Source organism: Anabrus simplex, chromosome 3 (assembly GCF_040414725.1).
Source record: "Anabrus simplex isolate iqAnaSimp1 chromosome 3, ASM4041472v1, whole genome shotgun sequence".
In the NCBI taxonomy this organism is placed as follows: domain Eukaryota; kingdom Metazoa; phylum Arthropoda; class Insecta; order Orthoptera; family Tettigoniidae; genus Anabrus; species Anabrus simplex.
In genome coordinates this window covers 102,223,351-102,243,044 of record NC_090267.1, presented here as the reverse complement: position 1 = coordinate 102,243,044, position 19,694 = coordinate 102,223,351, and the positions used below count along the sequence as shown (strand labels likewise).

Genomic DNA, 19,694 nt, shown 5'->3' with positions numbered 1-19,694 from the left:
CACATTGTATCACTGAAGAGTTGGCAGGTGGATATTATTCTGGAAGAACTAATTCTTCATTTCTACACATTCCTGAAAGGCTGGGTTGGGGGGTGTGGGAGAGAGAGAGATTGAGCAATCTTCACATATAGAAAGAATTAAAGTAGGAAAAGTTTAGTGATAAAATGGAAAGAAATGACCTGGGATGGTTTGGATGAATTAAATGATGAATAAAAAATAACATTAAAACAGGCTATATAATTACAAACAGAAGGAAAAAGAGGTCAAGGAAAACCCAGAATGGCTGAACCTAGTGAACAACATCATAAAGTAATGAGATATGGACTGGAACATAATAAAGGATGAGAAGTGGTGTAAGATAAAGCCAGATGAAAGGAAATCATATATTCCCTGACATGGTAGCAAAGATCAGATCCATGTTTCCAATTCATCCCCTGCATTTGCCTGGTAAGAAAGTGGGAAACAACAGAAAACTGTCTTCAGGGCCGTCCCTCTTGGGATTCAACCTCACAATCTCCGGAATGCATGCCTGTAGCTATGATCACTATATGGACAGTCACGTAAAATGGGAGGTCCTGTGGCTATAAACACGATATGGGCAGTGACGTAAATATGCAGGTCATGCGACTATGATCACAATATGGACAGTCATGTACAGTAAAACTAAGATCGACATCGCACTTACAGAAGCGGAGAGTACACAGCTAGCGCCGCAGTGACCTTGAGGATTGATATCTTAACCCGGGAAGGGTCACATTGAAAGAATTGCGTAATGGGCCATGCACCGTCGATTTGACCGGGAAGTATAAAATACCAGTTTTTGTAGCAAAACTCATTGTATTATTAAGGAAAAACATATCCATATAACAAAATACTGTACCAGTTTTTCTTGCAAAACACATTGATTTATGTAAGAAATGTATATCCCCGAAACAAAATACTAGTTTTAATTATTAAGGAAAAGCCATATCCTTGGAACAAAATACCAGTTTTTATAGCAAAACACATTATATTACACTAGTCTGCGATGAAATTGCTGCCTCCGAAGTTTATTTTTGGGGTAATTTTTAGCATGCTGAATTCAAATTCAAACCCAGAATGTTCCTGTCACGTACCATTTAATTTTTTTAAATTGTATTTTATTTTCCTTATAGCGTAATTTTTGTATGCCCAAAGAGTAATTATGTAAACTGTAATACTTTGCCATGTGTAGTTTTTTTTATGATGTCAGGATATGAACACCAAATGTATTTAGAATGCTTTTAACATGTTTATAGTAAACACTGAGGGCACCAGATGTTTCTTATCTGATACGGGTTGCGAGCGCCTCAGAAAGTTAGATTGAGATAACATCTACCCTTGCCATCGTAGGTTTATTTGTGGGAGATAGATAGCGACTCCTTGGTGACAGGCACATTCTTATCTCTGTGAAAACTTGCACATCCTGTCTTGATTTCTTTCACATTGCATTAGTGTGTGTCATCTGGAAAAGATGTCAGTTTCAAGCTGTATTGTGGAGTAAAATGTAGTGAGTTTGTAGTTCAGGATGAAAATATATTTACCATGTCACATCGCCCATGTATAAATGATCCAGACCACTTTTGTTATATATGTGGGAAATGCACAGTGCCCAAGCAAAGGCGTAATATTACAGATTTTGTAAAAAAAAAAAATCATATCTTGCCTATTTTGGAATCAAACTTGAAGACCAAAGTAAACCTTGGGTGCTCCACAAAGTATGTAGAGTATGCATTGAAGATCTTCTTCATTGGGTCATCAGCAAACGACCGTCGCTATCTTTTGGAATAACTATGGTTTGGAGAGAGCAGTCAAACCATAGTAATGACTGCTACTTCTGTTCGTGTGATGTGAAGGGATACCAGTACAATTCTAAAAAAGCAAATTGTGTATCTAGTTGTTTGGTCAGCCATTCTACCTTTCCCCTATGGGCCTGATGTGCTAATCTGTGTGCGATTAGAAAATCTTGAACAATTTTCATCCAAGTCTGATATAGAAGAGATGGAAATTGAGATGAGTGACAGCGACTACCTACCAAGATATCTGCTGCAGAACGTGGGTGTTTTAACGAGAGTGAATTAAATGACTTGGTGAGGGATCTTGCCCTCTCTAAAGAGTTAGCTGAGTTGTTGGGTTCTAGACTCCAAGAAAAAAATCTGCTCTGTCCAAAAACATCACTCTATTGGTACAGACAGTGTGAAATATAATTTATCCTGCTACTTCTATAGACTGTGCAATCTATAAGAAAATATTAAATGTCATTAAATCAAGAATAAATTATGGTTAATTAATATATCAACAAAATTTGCATAAATCACTTGTGTCTATGCAGGAGCTTCTCCTTAACATAGAACATGATGAAGGAACAAAATTATGCCTACAAGAACCCAATGTGAGGAAAGATAAAGTGATTGGATTTGGTCAAGAATTTCAGAATCATGTATCCAGAAATAATACACCTGAAGAATGGATTCATGCAGCTATTTTAACAAAATCAGAAAGAGTTTTAATGTCACCGCAATACTGCCCTGCTGACAGAGTTATTATTTGCACAACCTTCAGTCAGCATGAACTTTTATATGTAATGCTTATTTTGATTCCACAAGGGATATCAACATCGATATAAATGATTATTATGAAAAGAAAACTAATTCTTTTCACTGGAGACATAAACACCAAACACAGATTATGGGGCATTCCTATCGAAGATTCTCAAGGGAAACTCTTTTATGAATTTTGTAGCGCCAGTAACCTAACTGTCCTCAATAATGGCGAAAAACCAACATACTTCCAATGTAATTCCTAGAGCTTTTTTAGATGTGTGTGTAGTCCTTCACTTTTTCCTTTCATTTTAGACTGGAAAGGAAGTGATCTTCCAACACTTTACCATGCTCTAATCACTGTGACTGCACAATCTGCGCCAAGCAGGCTTACTATTAATGCTTCGAATTATCTGACAAAATGATATAGAACAAAAAATGTGAAATGGGGCCACTTTCATTTGGCAGCCAGAAGAAATCTTGGGAAAATAGCATCTAAGATGATAGAGGCCTGCAAATCCACAAAAGAGTTGGATGAAATTGTAAACTGCTTAAATGAAACCATAATAAAACTTTCAGAGGTTAACTTACCTAAGATCTCTCAAAAGCCATGTAAACAATTCTGGTGGAATGAAGAACTTTCTATGTTTGAAAAGAGAGTACTGGCTTGTCACAGGCAATATAACAGAAGTCGCTGCCCTCTTTTATGTCAGAGATGTGAAGAATTATGCTTGAAAACTAAGAAAGACTAAAGAAAATTAATACTAAAATGGAAATCAGTATGTTGGAAGGAATTTTGTTCTTCTCCAATGAAAAACAACCCTTGGGGGTAAATTTTTAAATTATCTAGGAAACCAGAAAATTCAAATAACAACCTCACCTCAATCGAAACTGAAAACGGCTACCAAAAAATTTCTCTGATACTGCCAACATTCTGATAAATACATTCTTCTCAGATGAAAAAGATGACTCGGAATGACAAGCATCAATTAAAAAATTTTCAGAAATTCCTCCTGATACCGAAGATGATGCAGCATTTTCTCAACAGGAAGTTGAACGCATTATCCTTTTGCAGAATGACAAAGCTCCTGGGTGGGATGATTGTCTGCTAATATAATCAAAAACATTCACTACTGCTTTCCTTCCTTATTTGTCATTCTGTTCAACAAATGCCTGGCTCTAAACCATTTTCCAACTTCTTGGAAATTGGCAATTAAAATAATCCTGAAGGGAAGTTCTCTAGTTAATTTTACTCCCAAATCATTTAGACCAATTTGTCTTCTACCTTTGCTTGGAAAGATCATAGAGAAATTATTCATTGATCGAGTTATGTATCACATGTATTTCTGTAGTTTTCTAAGTTGCAATGAGTATGGCTTTACTCCTCTGAAATCAATCGAAGGTGCTGTTTTGACATGGTAGAATGGATCCAAGGCATATTTTCAATGAAGAAATTTGCTGTATTAATTTCTGTGAACATAAGTGGTGCTTTTGACAATGCTTAGTGGTCCAAAATTTTGTCCCAGTTAAAGGAGAAACAATGCCCAAAAATCTCTAAATTAATTCAGTCTTTTGTAAATGAAGAGTGAAGCTTCAGATTGTAACAGCAGTCTCCACAAAACATGCTTCCAAAGGCTGTCCGCAAAGATCAACATGTAGCCCTGGTTTCTGGAATATCCCTTATGACGACCTCTTACAGCTAATTCTTCCAATGGGATGTCGAATCATTGCCTACACCGATGATGCTCTTCTTCTAATTGAAGCTGAATGTGCGAGAGATCTCACTGTTCGAACAACTTCTGCCTTGTTAGCGTTTTTAATTGGAGTGAAACTAACAAACTGCAATTTAATGCAATGAAGACCAAAGCGATGTTTCTCATGAGGAGAAGAAAACCGAAGAAACCAAGAATAATTATGGACATCGGATAAAAATTGAGGATCAGTTATCTTTTTTGGGCATTACCCTTGACAAACAATTCACATTCAGAACTCATGTCAACAACTTAAAAATTAAAGCCAGGAAATTTTTCAGGGACTAACTGCTGCATGCAGACGATCATGGGGATTGAAATTAGAAGTACTTAAAATAATTTATTATACGGCATTTGTGCCACTAATTCTATACTGTGCCTCTTCTTTCCGAAACACACTGGGAAAGAAATGGGCCCAGAATAAATTATTGCAAATTCAAAGAGGTTTTGCGCTCCAGATCTCCCGAGCTTACCGGACAACTTCTACCGATCCAGCACTTATTATTTCTGGAATTGAGCCACTCTTTTTGACTGCAATTAGACTAGCCGAACTGACATTACTTAAGAAAAATAGGCCATCACCTCAGCCTATCATCAATACTGTTACAGAAAAACAGTGCCACTTTTTATAGTCTGGTCATCCTAGATTGTTCAAGAAAATTCTCCGTAACAAATGCAGAGACACTCATGACTGCATCATTTATACTGATAGCTTTCGTACATCAAGCAACGACGGTAACGACCGTGTTGGGTGTGCTTTTTTAGTCTATGAAAACGAAAGTGAAGTTTCTACAGTGCAGTATAAACTATCCTCCTGCTGTTCGGTCTTTCAGGCAGAACTACTAGCCATTAAATGTGCAATACAGTGGTGTCATGACAACAACAAAAGGGTCCAAATACTCAGTGACTCGCAAGCTGCGTTAATAATAATAATCGTATGGCCTCAGCTACCATGTGCAGACATTTCAATTTGACGCCATCTGGCTGTCTGCTCGTCAATTTCGACGTTCCGTTTTACTCTAGGCCCCCACTAGGTGGCAGACTGAGTAAACCGAAACTCTCTTGGGCGTCTATGGCTGAGATTTAATGAATTTTGTTTGGTAAACACCAAATGTGTCACCAGAGATCATTTACATGCCGACATCGGATGACATGGAGTGTTGAATGGACTTTTTTCTGCCCTTCAAAAATCCGACTACCTCTGCCGGGTTTGAACCCGCTATCTTGGGATCCGGAGGCCGACACTCTACCGCTGATCCACAGAGGCAGCTGCAAGCTGCATTGAAGTCTATAGACAACAAATATAATATGAACCCGTTAACAGTTGCTTTAAGAACTATAGCTCACCAAAACCGTCACATCTGCATTTCCTGGATTCGCAGACATACTGGATCCTTCGGAAATGAGAGAGCTGATCAACTAGCAAAAGCTGCTGCTCACTCAAATCTGGAAGTCCTGTATGACAGTTCTCTCTTATTCTGTGCAAGAAGACAAATCAAAGAACATTATATCTTGAATCAAGGAACCTCCTTTGGACCTCTGCTTCAAATGGATCCATTACTAGAAGAATATATTTTCCCACTGTTTACAACTAACTTCAGTGCAAAGTTTTGGTGCCAAATTTTGAGTTAACACAATTTATGTCAGGCTGTGGAAATGTCATTTCATTTTCATTTTGAACGTTTTAAAATTATTTTGACAGGTGACTATTCCTGCTTTTGTGGGTCTACTCAAACAGTTGATCATTTAATATTTGATTGTCCTTGGTTTACAAGAGCAAGATTTAATTGGGACTCTCATTTGAAGTGCTGTAATATTCAGCTTTCACAACCACTATACCATATTTTCATACAGAAATGCTGTTACAAACATTTCTTAATTTTCATCCATCACATCTTTTGTAAACTGGTTCTGTAAATCACCAACATTATGTTTAACTTATAATTGTATGGTTCAACTATAACCCTAAGATACTTTGTAAAATAGGGTTCATTTGTATCGGATATTCATAATAATAATAATAATAAATAAAATATTTTTCTCCAAAGATGGCTACCTTGTAGGCTATATTGCAATAATGTGAAAGAACTTGTGGTAAAACTTGGACTTCCAAACTATGATCCAAGTGAATAGAGACTGTTCATTGATGCTTCCAAGCGAAGTTTAAAGGGTGTTCTCCTTCATAATGGAAACTTTTTTGGTTCAGTGCCTATTCAGTGATCCTCAAATAATCATACGCAAATTTGCAAATGATGTTATTGCGAGTGAACTACAGTGAACACAACTGGCAGGTTTGTGGAGATTTTAAAGTTCTTACTGTACTGTTGGGTCAACAATCTGGTTTTACCAAATTTCCATGCTTTCTTTGCCTGTGGGACAGCAGGGCATTAATTGATCACTGGACTAAGAAAGACTGGCTACCTCGAGAAAGTTTGGAAGTCGGTTCTAAGAATGTTGTGCGCGAAAGCCTTGTGAGTCCTTCTAAAGTTTTTTGTGTCTCCTCTCCACATTAAGCTTGGCTTAATGAAACAATTTATAAAGGCTTTAAATAAGGAAGGAGACTGTTTCAAGTATATATGTGAGAAATTTCCAATGCTATCTGAAGCAAAATTAAAAGAAGGTATATTTAATGGTCCTGATATAAGAAAATTGATGTCAGATGCAGCATTTAAAAGCACTATGGATGAAAAGGAGAAAGTAGCATGGATATATTTTTGTGAAGTTGTTTCAAACTTTCTAGGTAACAAGGATCCCAATTACCGAAACATTCTGGCTAACATGCTTGAAGCATACAAGGAACTTGGTTGTAACATGAATATGAAAATTCATTTCCTGTTTTCTCACCTAGATTATTTCCCTGAAAATCTGGGATCTTCGATTAAAGAACAAGGTGGACGATTTCACAAGGATGTGCTGGAGTTCAAAAGGAGATACCAGGGATGCTGGAGCATCAGTATGCTCACAAACTATTGTTGGATGTTAAAGCGTGAAATACCTGAACACAAACATAAAAGAAAAAGGGAACAGGAGGACTTTCTCAAATAAGAAGCAAAGAGTGTAAAATTTATGTGAAACTTTCCAATAGTGTAAACAAAACAAAATATAGAAAAAATACTCTAGTGACATGTGTTAACATCCATACACATTCATTTCAGCAAGTTGTGTATATTAAATACTGTTTTTCCTTTAAAATAAAAAAGTATTGTGAAAACGTTTGTTATGAAATTTATGTAATTTATACATGTAAAGTGATTTCACAAGTAAACCTTACGTGATAGAAGTAAACCGTTTGAAAATTCGGATTCAGCACATCAACATTAAAATCACATTTTTTACTTTAGGCAACAAACAAGAAGTTTAAATTCGCAGGCTAATGTTATTAATGAAAGATGTATCCATGAAACAAAATACCAATTTTCTTGCAAAACACATTGTATTGTTAAGTAAAATTATACCGTATCCATGAAACAAATTACAAAACACGTATTGGTAAAGAAAAGCATATCCATGAAAAAAACGCCAGTTTTTATGGAAAACACATTGTATTATTAAAGAAAAATAAATCCATGAAAAAAATATCAGATTTTCTAGCAAAACATTTATTAAGGAAAAATATATACGCAAAACAAAATACGAGTTTTTGTAGCAAAACATATTATTAAAGAAAAGCATATCCATGAAACTTAATACCGGTTTTTGTAGCAAAACCCATTGTATTATTGAAGAAAAATATATCCATTAAACTCACAAAACACTTCTATACTGACAACAAAGACTGCAGATGGCGAATGTCAGCAGTCATGTGTGGTGTGAAGGACCATGTAATAAGGTAGCGCCAGGAGTCGCGCATGGTGGAAACGACCAGACTTGCAGAAAAAGCTTTCCACTGACTGAATGGCGATGATAGGGGAAACAGTGAACGTAAACGCTTGTAGTGGATGGGTCCGTTGAAAGGTACAGGAAAGGAGGAAGCTTTATATCAGAAAAATAAAAACACAATACCAAGACAAATATATAATGGATATAAAAGGATATAGGATCTATAAAGGAAGGAGAGCAGTGAAGATGGGCAAGAATTTGCCGATATTTGGAACGGCCTTTGCAGTAAGTAAGAGGGTTACTGGCTCATTCACAAGGAGATAGCTTATCCCTGTTATTGTTCAATCTTGTGCTTGAAAAAGTTATCAGGACATGGGAAAATGACACAAAGGGAATAACTATTAGTTGACTACTCAAAAATAAAATCCATTTGCAGTGTTTGGCCTTTGCAGATGATGTAGCTATTCTTTCTAACAACAGACAAGAAGCAGTTCAATTGCTTGAAAAACTTCATGAATTTGCAGCTAAGACTGGTTTACAAATATCTTATGATAAAGCTCAGTAATGGAAGGGTCCACTTGTTACCTAGATGGGAAACCTCTAAAAATGAAATTTGGCACAATTAATCAAGTGAATAAGTTCAAATACCTAGGAGAAATGATTCAGCCATCAGGCTTGAATTGTGATGCAAATAAGGAGAGGATCTCAAAATTACAGGACGACTATAGACTCACCTGGAACAGATATAACAAAAAATGAATATCCAGGAATGCAAAATTAAGACATTACAAATCATTTATCAAACCTGAAGCACTATATGCCTTGGAAACCCTAATCATTGGAGGCAGATCACTTATTAAAGACATACAAAAACAAGAGAGGAAAATCTTTGGTCTAGGCTGCTCAGAGGGAATCTGGATGAAACAGAAGACTTGGGAGCTTGATCAGCATTCTGGAAAGATCACCGACACCATCAGAGAAAGGCGATTCAAGTTCTATGGCCATATTCTCTGAATAAACAGTGACAGGCTCACCAATAGGATTCTCAACCTTGCTCTCTCAATGAAAGTCAAGAACAACTGGCTTAGTGAAATAGAAAAAGACCTTCTGGAAATTGGCATCCCACAGGAAATTGTTTAAGATCGACTCTGGTTCAAGAAAGCAGTCAACAACCATAATTTTGCTGAGAAAAGTAATACCAGGACCAATAAATCATGGGCTGAAGAACGGAGGAACATGTTCAGTGCCCAGATGAAGAGAGATTGGGAGAATAAAAAAATCAATATCAACTAAATGAGTTCTATCGCACTCCACAGATGGACATAATGCTGTAAAAAAATAAAATAATAATAATAACCAGTAAGCAGAGTTCGGAAAGCGTATGGAAATCTGATGGATTCAAAATTAGGATATGAAAAGAATCGATAACATGATCAATACAATTGTATTTTAAATAAACAAATTACAAACAACAAACAAGAGAACTGATAAACTAGCGTAGCAATAACAATCTCAATTAATACTTGAGAAGAGTATGAATTGTTAGTAACTTGAACTGGCCACAAAATTTCGATTACCGGTACAATAAACACATTTCAGATAAAAGTGAGATACCCGAGTACAATTTCACAATATAAAGCACCTAAATAGAACCACCCTGTACTGGGGAAGGAAAGGGCGATGACAGGCAGAGATGGGAAACCGGGACCTCACCGAGCAAAGTAAAAAGGCAGAATGTTTCGAAAACTTATCACCACATAATAAAAGAGTCGTAACACATTTTTGGGGAATGTTGCACTTAACGTTCCAACAGTCAGACAGCGTGATGCTTCAATTCCAAATCTAGTTATATGCACTAATCAAGCGTAGCACTTGTACGAAATGCACAAAGTTACGAGAATATATGATGGCTTTAATAAAGGCAAGAAGCGCCAAATCCTGAAGGGTTATGGGAAACTAAGTCCCAGCAAATAAAAAATATCTTTGCTCACCAAGTGTCTCCAAATAGAAGGTCTTGGGTGCAGGAAGATAAGAGGGCGTGACCAGCACATGGTATGGCAAGATGTTGAGCCCTCCACACACACTGCAGTCAAGATAACTGACGAAAGGATGAAAGGTCATGTGGAAAATTGTGGAGACTTACGAAAATATTCAAGAGAGTCGACAGAAAATGACGTATTTGTGATGTGCCAATGATACAGTGAGCGAAGAGGCAGAAGCCAGCAGTATTCAGTAATATGACAGGCAGCGGTGCGAGATGTTGACAGTATGGCAGTGATGCAGAAGTTGATTACAAATTTAAATGAAGAAGCCTGTAGACTTTTGGGGGATGTTACATATTCCCGCCACCAGGAGAAAGCCAAAGGATGTGCGGAAGATGATGTCCATGGGTAGAAGCACCAGACAGACGACAAACAAGGACGATGGTGTAGTCGATATCCTGAGAGAGGCGCCTTCACGCAGGACTGATGTTTGTCAATGAAGAAGGTATAGATTAAAAAAAACTGAAAAAGGAAACAGACCAGCGAGAGAAAAAATTCCAAAGAAAATGGTCCAGGAAAGGATCGACAAGTCCATGTAAAAAAAAAAAAAAAAAAAAGAGAGAGAGAAAAGGTTCAGAGTTATTATAATATACTTTACAACAAATTTTTACAAGTTTTACATAATTATGAATATTTTAAAAAATGTATGTGGTCCAGATTCAAAATTTTAAAGGTCCTCTATTATATTTAGAAGATCCCATGGAGCAGAGCTATAATTTAGAAGCTGTCCTCACATGGGAGAATCGGACTTTGAGGTGGTGTGGGTGGAGGGCAACAGATGAATGAGCAAAGACTAAACAAGATGTAGTAAAGTGAAAATTTCTTCGTTTGCATAGAGTCGGAAACTACACTGAAGAAAATGGAAATCACAACACCCAGAAGGTGTGGTGCTACATTGCTGCAATTGAACATGCAGGACGAGTGTTCGGTTGTGATTCGATGATTACACTTTCAGGTCCCTCTGACCGCAAGTTTGGACAACAATCAATACAGGATGTGCCCACCATGAGCTGCAATACATTGATGAATTCGTCGAGGCATGGAGTCAGTAAGGCCCTGGATCGCTTCCTGAGGAATTGTGGCCCATGCTTGCTGCACTGCACAGGTCAGTTGTTCCAGAGTTGTGGGTGGCTGAGGACGGTTGGCCAGTTGTCGACCGATCATGTCCCACACATGTTCAATAGGACTGAGGTCCAGGAATATGGCGGGCCATTCTAAGGTTGTGATGTCATGGAGAGCTTTTCTGGAGATGCGTGCAGTTGAACCCGGGCATTGTCCTGCTGAAAAATACCATTAGCAATGTTTGCCATCATAGGGACAACCACTGGATTGAGTACCCTATCATCGTACTGTCGAGCAGTCATAGTGCCCTCAACAAGCACTAATTGTGATTTCACATTAAAGCCAATAGCTCCCCAGACCATAATGCTTGGTGTTGGCCCTGTGTGCCTCTCGACAATAAGATCTGGGCGGCCCCCCTCCCCGGTACATCAGCGCACACGATTCCGGCGATCACTGCGGGCAAGACAGAAGCGCAATTCATCACTAAAGACGACCCTATGCCATTCGTTGACCCACGTTGATCTTTCTCGACACCAGGCCAGCCTTACACGTCGCTGTTGTGGGGTCAATGGAACACCTTCTCAGGGACACGGGCTCGTAAGCCAGCTGCACGCAGGCGATTACCAACTGTTTGTTGTGTAATGTGGGGTGCCACATCTACTCAAATTTGCGCTGCTGTTGCATGGGGTTCCATCCGGGCTATCCGAATGATGCGGCGATCCCCTCTCACAGTTGTCTATCGCGCTGGGCCTGTGCCAGGTCTACGAGTGTGGGTACCTTCATTTGACCACTGCTGCCATACACGTTGTACAGTAGATGCCTGTTGGCCAACATGTGCAGCGACAATCCTTAGCGATAATCCAGCCTCACACAGCCCAATTATCCGAGCCCTCTCAAACGGCGACAGTTGTTGATAGTGTGCTGTTCTCTGTCGTCGAGGCATGTTTAACGGGAAACACTTCACTGCACAGACTGCAAGTCAACTACGCTACACCAGAGTCCGTATACTGGAGTTGATTCCTCCGCGACCAATCACATGGGGAGTCCTGTAGCAACAATCCAATTGGTTGGAAACTTTGATCGTTTACATACCTACATGGCATCGTTCCATATCTTGAAAATCAACGCAAACGACCAATGCGTTCATGGTGTTGCAATTTCTATTTTCTTAAGTGTAATTGAAGTGAAGCGGGGCTGATGTTAGAAAGGAAAGAATCCAATAAGGGCCAAGCCAAAGAGGGCAAAGTTTAGCAGAAATCTGGTTCTCCACAAAACATTGAGGATGGATTTTCAAGAGAACCAGATCCATGATTTTAAACTTTGCTCAAAGATGCCACTCATTACAAACCCACCTATAGGTCTCCCTTGCCTGACATGGATTGAATAAAGCCAATTCAAGCTCAGAATTGGCAAGTTGATTAGATGGGGTCTCTAAGAGGGAACGTAAATCCCAATTAAGAAACAAGGGAGTATGAAGATCCCTCCGTGAAAATAATTTAGCAGGAGGAAAAGAGGTAGAATTATTAATAGTAGCATTCAATGCTATTGAAAAATGAGGAAGTTCGAGATCCCATGGTCGTTGTTTTCAGGAGTGAAAAATTTATTGAAAGAAGGATTTTCAAATTTCTGTGGTACTGACCAACAAGATTGGCTTGGAGTAATAAGATGATGTAAAAATTTTTTGGATGCCATTAGAAAAGCAAAAATTATAAAAGGATTTAGAAGTAAAGACAGTAGCATTTTCAGAAACCAAACCAGTAAGAGGGAAAATTTGATGAGTTAAGATAATGATAGTCTGAAAGGAAATCTTACGTAATGGTCAAGGGACAAGAAATTAAAAAAAGCCATTTAATAATGTAAAATTGTAAGAAGTAGATCTAGAAGATTTGACAAGAGGTCCACCAATATCAGTATAAAAGTTTTCTGCGCAATTTTTTTTTTTTTGCTAGTTGCTTTACGTTGCACCAACGCAGATAGGTCTTATGGCGACGAATTTCTGTGGGATTAGTAGGTGGAGAAGCAGCGTAAGAACCAAAAGGTAGTGTATTGGAAGGCTTATGTTTGACATAATTCAAAGGATCTGACCCAGGATCTTTACGCATTTTAGTCCAAAAAAACTTCAAAGCAATACGGGAATAAGTTTTAGCCATACCGAAATGGCCATCAGAAGGAGAACCATGAAAATATTGGAAGACCATGGGTTATGAAAAAAGAAACAGGAACAACCCAAGGAGATGATTTTGGAGTAGAATTAAATACAAGAAGACGATTGACAACACAAAATGGACCAGAATAATCAGGAGCAGTAAGAGAAGTCTGTAATTCTATACAGTATGGATCCTGGAGTTGATGTTTTTGACAAGATTGAAATGACAGGGGAAAATCGAGAAGGGAAGAAATGGTATTTACCATATCAGAAGGAAATTGATCTGATACAGAATCACTGTCTTGCTGAACATTGGAAAGGTGAGACAGAGCATCAGCGACAGTTTTGATAACCAGATATGAATTTAAGAGAAAATTTGAATTGAGAAAGTCTCGGTAACCAGCGACCAATTCTACCAATCTTAGGAGCATTATTAAGTAACCAGGAAAGAGCTTTATTATGAGTTTTTAGCAAAAATTCTTTATGGTCAAGATAATCTGCAAAATGTTCAGTGGTTAAAATTAGAGCAAGAGCTTCTCTCTCCTAAATAGAATATTTGCATTCCATAGCAGAAAGGATGCAACTGTAATAAACTATTGGGAGAGTTTGACCATCTTTAGTTTGATGCAGTACTCCACCAATAGCTACGTCAAAGGCATCAGTGAAATATCAAAGTTGGCATCAAAATCTGGGATTTGCAAGATGGAAACTTGAGCCAACGCAGATTTTAAACTATGACATGCAGTTTCGTGAAGGTCACCCCAACGAAACTTAATACCTTTAAGTTTAAGTAAGTTGAGTAGTTTGGAAAGCTGAGAAAAGTGCAGGATGTATTTACCTCTAAAGTCCACCATGCCCAAAAAGGTCTTTAATTGCTTCAAGTTTTAGGAGGTGAAATATGATGAATAGCTGAGACCCATTCAGGATCGACAGCTATACCACAGGATGAAAGAAATGACCCAGAAATTTAATGGACTTTTGAGCAATTAAGACTTTGGAAGGGTTAACATTAAGGTTGACGGAACTTAAACAAAATAAAACATCATGAATATGATAGAGATGAGTCTCAAAATCAGAGCTATAAATCAAAATTTTGTCCACATTCGAGAACAAATTTTTGTATTTAATGTCAGAAAAAAAATTCATCAACAAAATGTTGCATTATTTGAGAAACCAGGTTTAACCAAAAGGGACCTTGCAAAATTGGTATAAACCATTGCAGTATACCTAGAACTAATGTCATCAAGAGGAATTTGGTTATAGGCAGAATTAAAGTCGAAAATAGTGAAATATTTAGCATTTGAGAAATGCTGAAAGGCAGAATGTAATTTAGACATGGGGTATGCATCGTGAATGAACTTAATTTACGGTAATCTACTACCTATCTGCATTTAGGGCAGTCGCCCAGGTGGCATATTCCCTAATCTGTTGTTTTCTTAGCCTTTCCTTAACTGATTGCAAAGAAATTTATTGAACATCTCCCTTGGTAAGTTATTCCAGTTCCTAATTCCCCTTCCAATAAATGAATATTTGCCCCAATTTGTCCTCTTGAATTCCAACTTTATCTTCATATTGTGTTCTTTCCTACTTTTAAAGACATCACTCAAACTTAATACGTCTACTAACGTCATTCCACGCAATCTGTCCACTCACAGCTCGGAACATACCACTTATTTATATCACAAATATTACAATAATATTTATTGAACCACCTATTCAATACATTCCACAATAGTCACTTGTAACATACCACTTACGATATAGATGTTGATTCCCATAGGGAACCTGAAATATTTGTCTCAAATGAGCAAATTTATAATACCACTATAAATGGTCCGCTATTAGACATTATAAATTTTCCAGCTAACTCCCTCCCGGTTGCCAGTGTTTCGCCCCAGTGTGTTAAGCTGGGCACATCAGTTGGTAAATAGCACATCCACCAAGTCGCATGGCTAGTGCATACTGTGGAGGCCACTGCGTAGGCTACTTGGAGCCACCGGCAGTGCCACTGCACTATGAGAGACTCTGTCTCATTACCAAAAATTGATACCTGCCTGGCCATCTGATGATATAGATGTTGATTCCCATAGGGAACCTGAAATATTTGTCCGGAATGAACTGGAAAATTTATAATGTCCAATAGCAGATCATTTATATTGGTATTATAAATTTGCTCATTCACGTCAAATATTTCAGGTTTCCTATTGGAATCAACATCTATATCATCTGATGGCCAGGCAGACATCAATTTTTTGTAATGAGACAGAGTCTATCATAGTGCATTGGCACTGCCGGTGGCTCCAAGTAGCCTATGCAGTGGCCCCGCTACTCAACCTACCGACCCCACCACCCAAGCAACCGAACCCAGGACCCATGACTACTCACCTAACACTACCCACTACAGACATAACCGCACTCCTACAGCTCTTCCTACTAAACCTAATTTCATCCCAAACCGGATCACTACCAACGCTCACCCAGCAAAACCATCCCACCCCCCAGTAACCGCCCCCACCAAGTCATCTTCCCCACCAAGATAAGAGCAAGAATCATGAAATATCTCACTTCCTAAAAACGTTCTAGCCTATCAAGAGTCCACCTACCTCCTAATACAGTCAAAGCATCCAATAAAAATCAGTACAACCTCATAAAAATTCAGACTTACCACAATCAACGAAGCACTGGAAACAACCGGAAGTCGAGGCGGATATTCATAAAAGCTGCAATTTCATATGCTGTTTTTTCTAAATTTAAAGTATCACATACATCCGATACACATGAATATAATTATATTCTAGCAAATAATCCAGTGGCAAGGCCCGGTTAAATCAAAGTAACACCGGGCGTGGCTAAGGTTTGGATGGGTGACCACCCTGGCCTTGCCCTTGCCACTGGCTCAAAAACAATTTAGAAATTTTATTTAACACCTAGCCATGGTCAATACGGTCAATAACGTCATGTTTAACGATATCACACATAACCGCACCCACCAAACAGTAAAAATTCCACCATTTTTATTATTATTATTATTATTATTATTATTATTATTATTATTATTATTATCAACTTCCATATATTTATTATTTTTATACTTATTCTCACAAACAGGCCAGGTGAGGAGCGCTACATAGCGCACCGGTACTGGCACCGCACTAGGCACCCCCTCGGGGGTGTCCAAACTGACATATGGTTACTCCACGGTATGCACTAGCCGTGCGACTTGGTGGGTGTGCTATTTACCAACTGATGTGCCCAGCTTAACACACTGGGGCGAAACGCTGGCAACCGGGAGGGAGTTAACTGGAAAGTTTATAATGTCCAATAGTGGACCATTTATATTGGTATTACATACCACTTAGTCGAGCAGCTCGTCTCCTTTCTCCCAAGTCTTCCCAGCTCAAACTTTGCAATATTTTTGTAACGCTACTCTTTTGTCAGAAACCACCCAGAACAAATCGAATGCTTTTCTTTGGATTTTTTCCATTTCTTGAATGAAGTAATCCTGGTGAGGGTCCCTTACACTGGAACCATACTCTAGTTGGGGTCTTACCAGAGATTTATATGCCCTCTCCTTTACAATCCCTAAATACCCTCAACCATATGCAGAGATCTTTACCTATATTTACAGTCCCATTTATGTGATTACATCAATGAGGATCTTTCCTTGTATTAGCACCTAGGTACTTACAATGATCTCCGTAAGGAACTTTCACCCCATCAACGCTGTAATTAGAACTGAGAGAACTATTGCTATTTGTGAAACTCACAACCTGTTTTAACCCCGATTATGTGAAATAGGTTGTACCTTTAAAGGTGGTAAGGAATGGTAAAGATCCACTATATACAGGAAAGTAACCGTTTGTCCCGTCCCTAGGATATACTAAAGACAATGGGTTGGGATATAGTACCATATCTGAAGTACTTATTTGATTATTGCTTGCATGAAGGAGCTGTACCAAATGAATGGAGAGTTGCTATTGTAGCCCCTGTGTATAAAGGAAAGAGTGATAGACATAAAGTTGAAAATTACAGGCCAGTCAGTTTGGCATGCATTGCATGTAAGCTTTGGGAATGCAATCTTTCTGATTATACAAGAGTTGAGTCATAAGTCATGGCAACTACTTTTTTTTCTCACGAACAGGAGACAACACGGAAAATCGAAGATATGCATTTGGATATATAGGGCATGTACTTATGCATAGTGCCTGAAGACAAATTCTGCCTTCAGGAGATTCCCGTAGAAAAGTGACGGAACACAGGCCATTGGTAAACATTGTTTTATTATGGTTCAGACAGCAAATACACAAGACTACGTACAAAGAACAGGTCTGTCCTGGTTACAGACCTTTGAAATAATCACCCAAGGTTTCCACTATACATTGCCAGTGGTGGGGCAGGCACTGAGTACCATTCGCAGCATGTGTATCGCTAATGTGTGATACCTCTCTCCAAAATGCTGTTAGGATGTCCTCTTTGTTAGCAAACCGTTGTCCACATAATGGCTTCTTGACTTTGGGGATTAGATCATAGTCACATGGGCTCAGATCAGGCGAATAAGGCGGGTGTGGAAGAACCTCCCATCCCCACCATTGTAAGCGACGTTGAACGATGGCTGCTGTGTGAGCTATTGCGTTATCGTGTAGGATTATGGCGTTGTCTAAAAGATCTGGACGTTTGGTTTGCACTGCATGGCGCAGTCGGTACAATAAGAAGGAATTGTAATAAACTGCATTGACAGTGTGACCCTCACGCACTGGATGACACCCAAGAACACCTTGAACATTGTATGCCAGGATTACCATAACCTTATCGGGCGTCTGATGTTGTCGAACCTTGTGTCTCCGTGGAGACCTCTGATGACGCCATTCACTTGACTGTCTCTTCAGTTCAGGTTCATAAGCACGTGCACATGTTTCATTGACTGCAATAATGCGATTCAACATGGCTTGTCCTTATTGCTGAAACCTCTCCAGATTGATGCGAATGTTTCATAACGAGTACACTTCTGTACCTCATTTAAGTGACGTGGCACCCACTTTGCACAAAAATTTACGCATATGTAGGTCCTTGTGTAAAATGCGCTGTATTGTTGCTGCTGGTATTGCTGAGTGTTCTTGCAATTCCGCTAGAGTCCAGTGCCTGTCCTCATGTAAACACTGATCAATCACCATTATCCGTACATCTTTGTCCATGGACACTGGACGGCCTAGGTGAGGCAAATCGGCAGTTGTTACTTTACCCCATTTGAATGTCTCCACCACCCTTGCCACTGTTCTGTAGGGCATGGCATGGACACCTGATGCTTCCCACAGCTCTGCATGGCATTGGGATGCATTTCTCCCATGGAGAACTGCTATTTTAATGTACAATCGTTGCTCCTGCTTGTTGACATCCATTTTGTGACGCTCTCAGTCATACACTGAACTTGGGGGCATGCTTAGACCCACACTGTTGTTTACATACACCATCTAGTGGCATCATACACAAGTTTTTTTTTTTTGCTAGGGGCTTTACGTCGCACCGACGCAGATAGGTCTTATGGTGACGATGGGATAGGAAAGACCTAGGAGTTGGAAGGAAGTGGCCGTGGCCTTAATTAAGGTACAGCCCCAGCATTTGCCTGGTGTGAAAGTGGGAAACCACGGAAAACCATTTTCAGGGCTGCCGATAGTGGGATTCGAACCTACCATCTCCTGGATGCAAGCTCACAGCCGCGCGCCTCTACGCGCACGGCCAACTCGCCCAGTTCATACACAAGTACATACCATAAGTTTCCAAATACATATCTTAGATTTTCCTTGTTGTCTCCTGTTTGCGAGAAAAAAAATAGTTGCCATGACTTATTACTTGACCTACGTATTAGACATAATTGCAAAATTAATAACTGATTTGATAGAAAGCAGTTTGGGTTTGGGTTTAGGAAAGGTTATTGCACTGAAGCTCAACTTGTAGGATTCCAGCTAGATATAGCAGATATCCTGGATTCATGAGGTCAAATGGAATGTGTTGTGATTGACCTATCTAAGGCATTTCATAGGGTAGATCATGGGAGACTACTGGCAAAAATGAGTGCAATTGGACTTGACAAAAGAGTGACTGAATGGGTGGCTATGTTTCTAGAAAATAGAACTCAGAGAATTAGAGTAGGTGAAGCTTTATCCGTCCCTGTAATAATTAAGAGGCAGCATTATTGGAACTTTGTTTTCTTGTATATATCAATGATGTGTGTAAAGAAGTTGAATCAGAGATAATTCTTTTTGCAGATGATGTTATTCTGTACAGAGTAATAAATAAGTTACAGGATTGTGAGGAACTG

At 38.9% G+C, this 19,694-nt stretch overlaps 1 protein-coding gene across 5 annotated transcripts in view; it reads left to right on the top strand.

Annotated features, from left to right (window-relative positions):
- Oscillin (glucosamine-6-phosphate isomerase Oscillin) overlaps positions 1–19,694 on the top strand; it is a 229,630-nt gene that overhangs the window by 57,191 nt on the left and 152,745 nt on the right. The window lies entirely within an intron of this gene.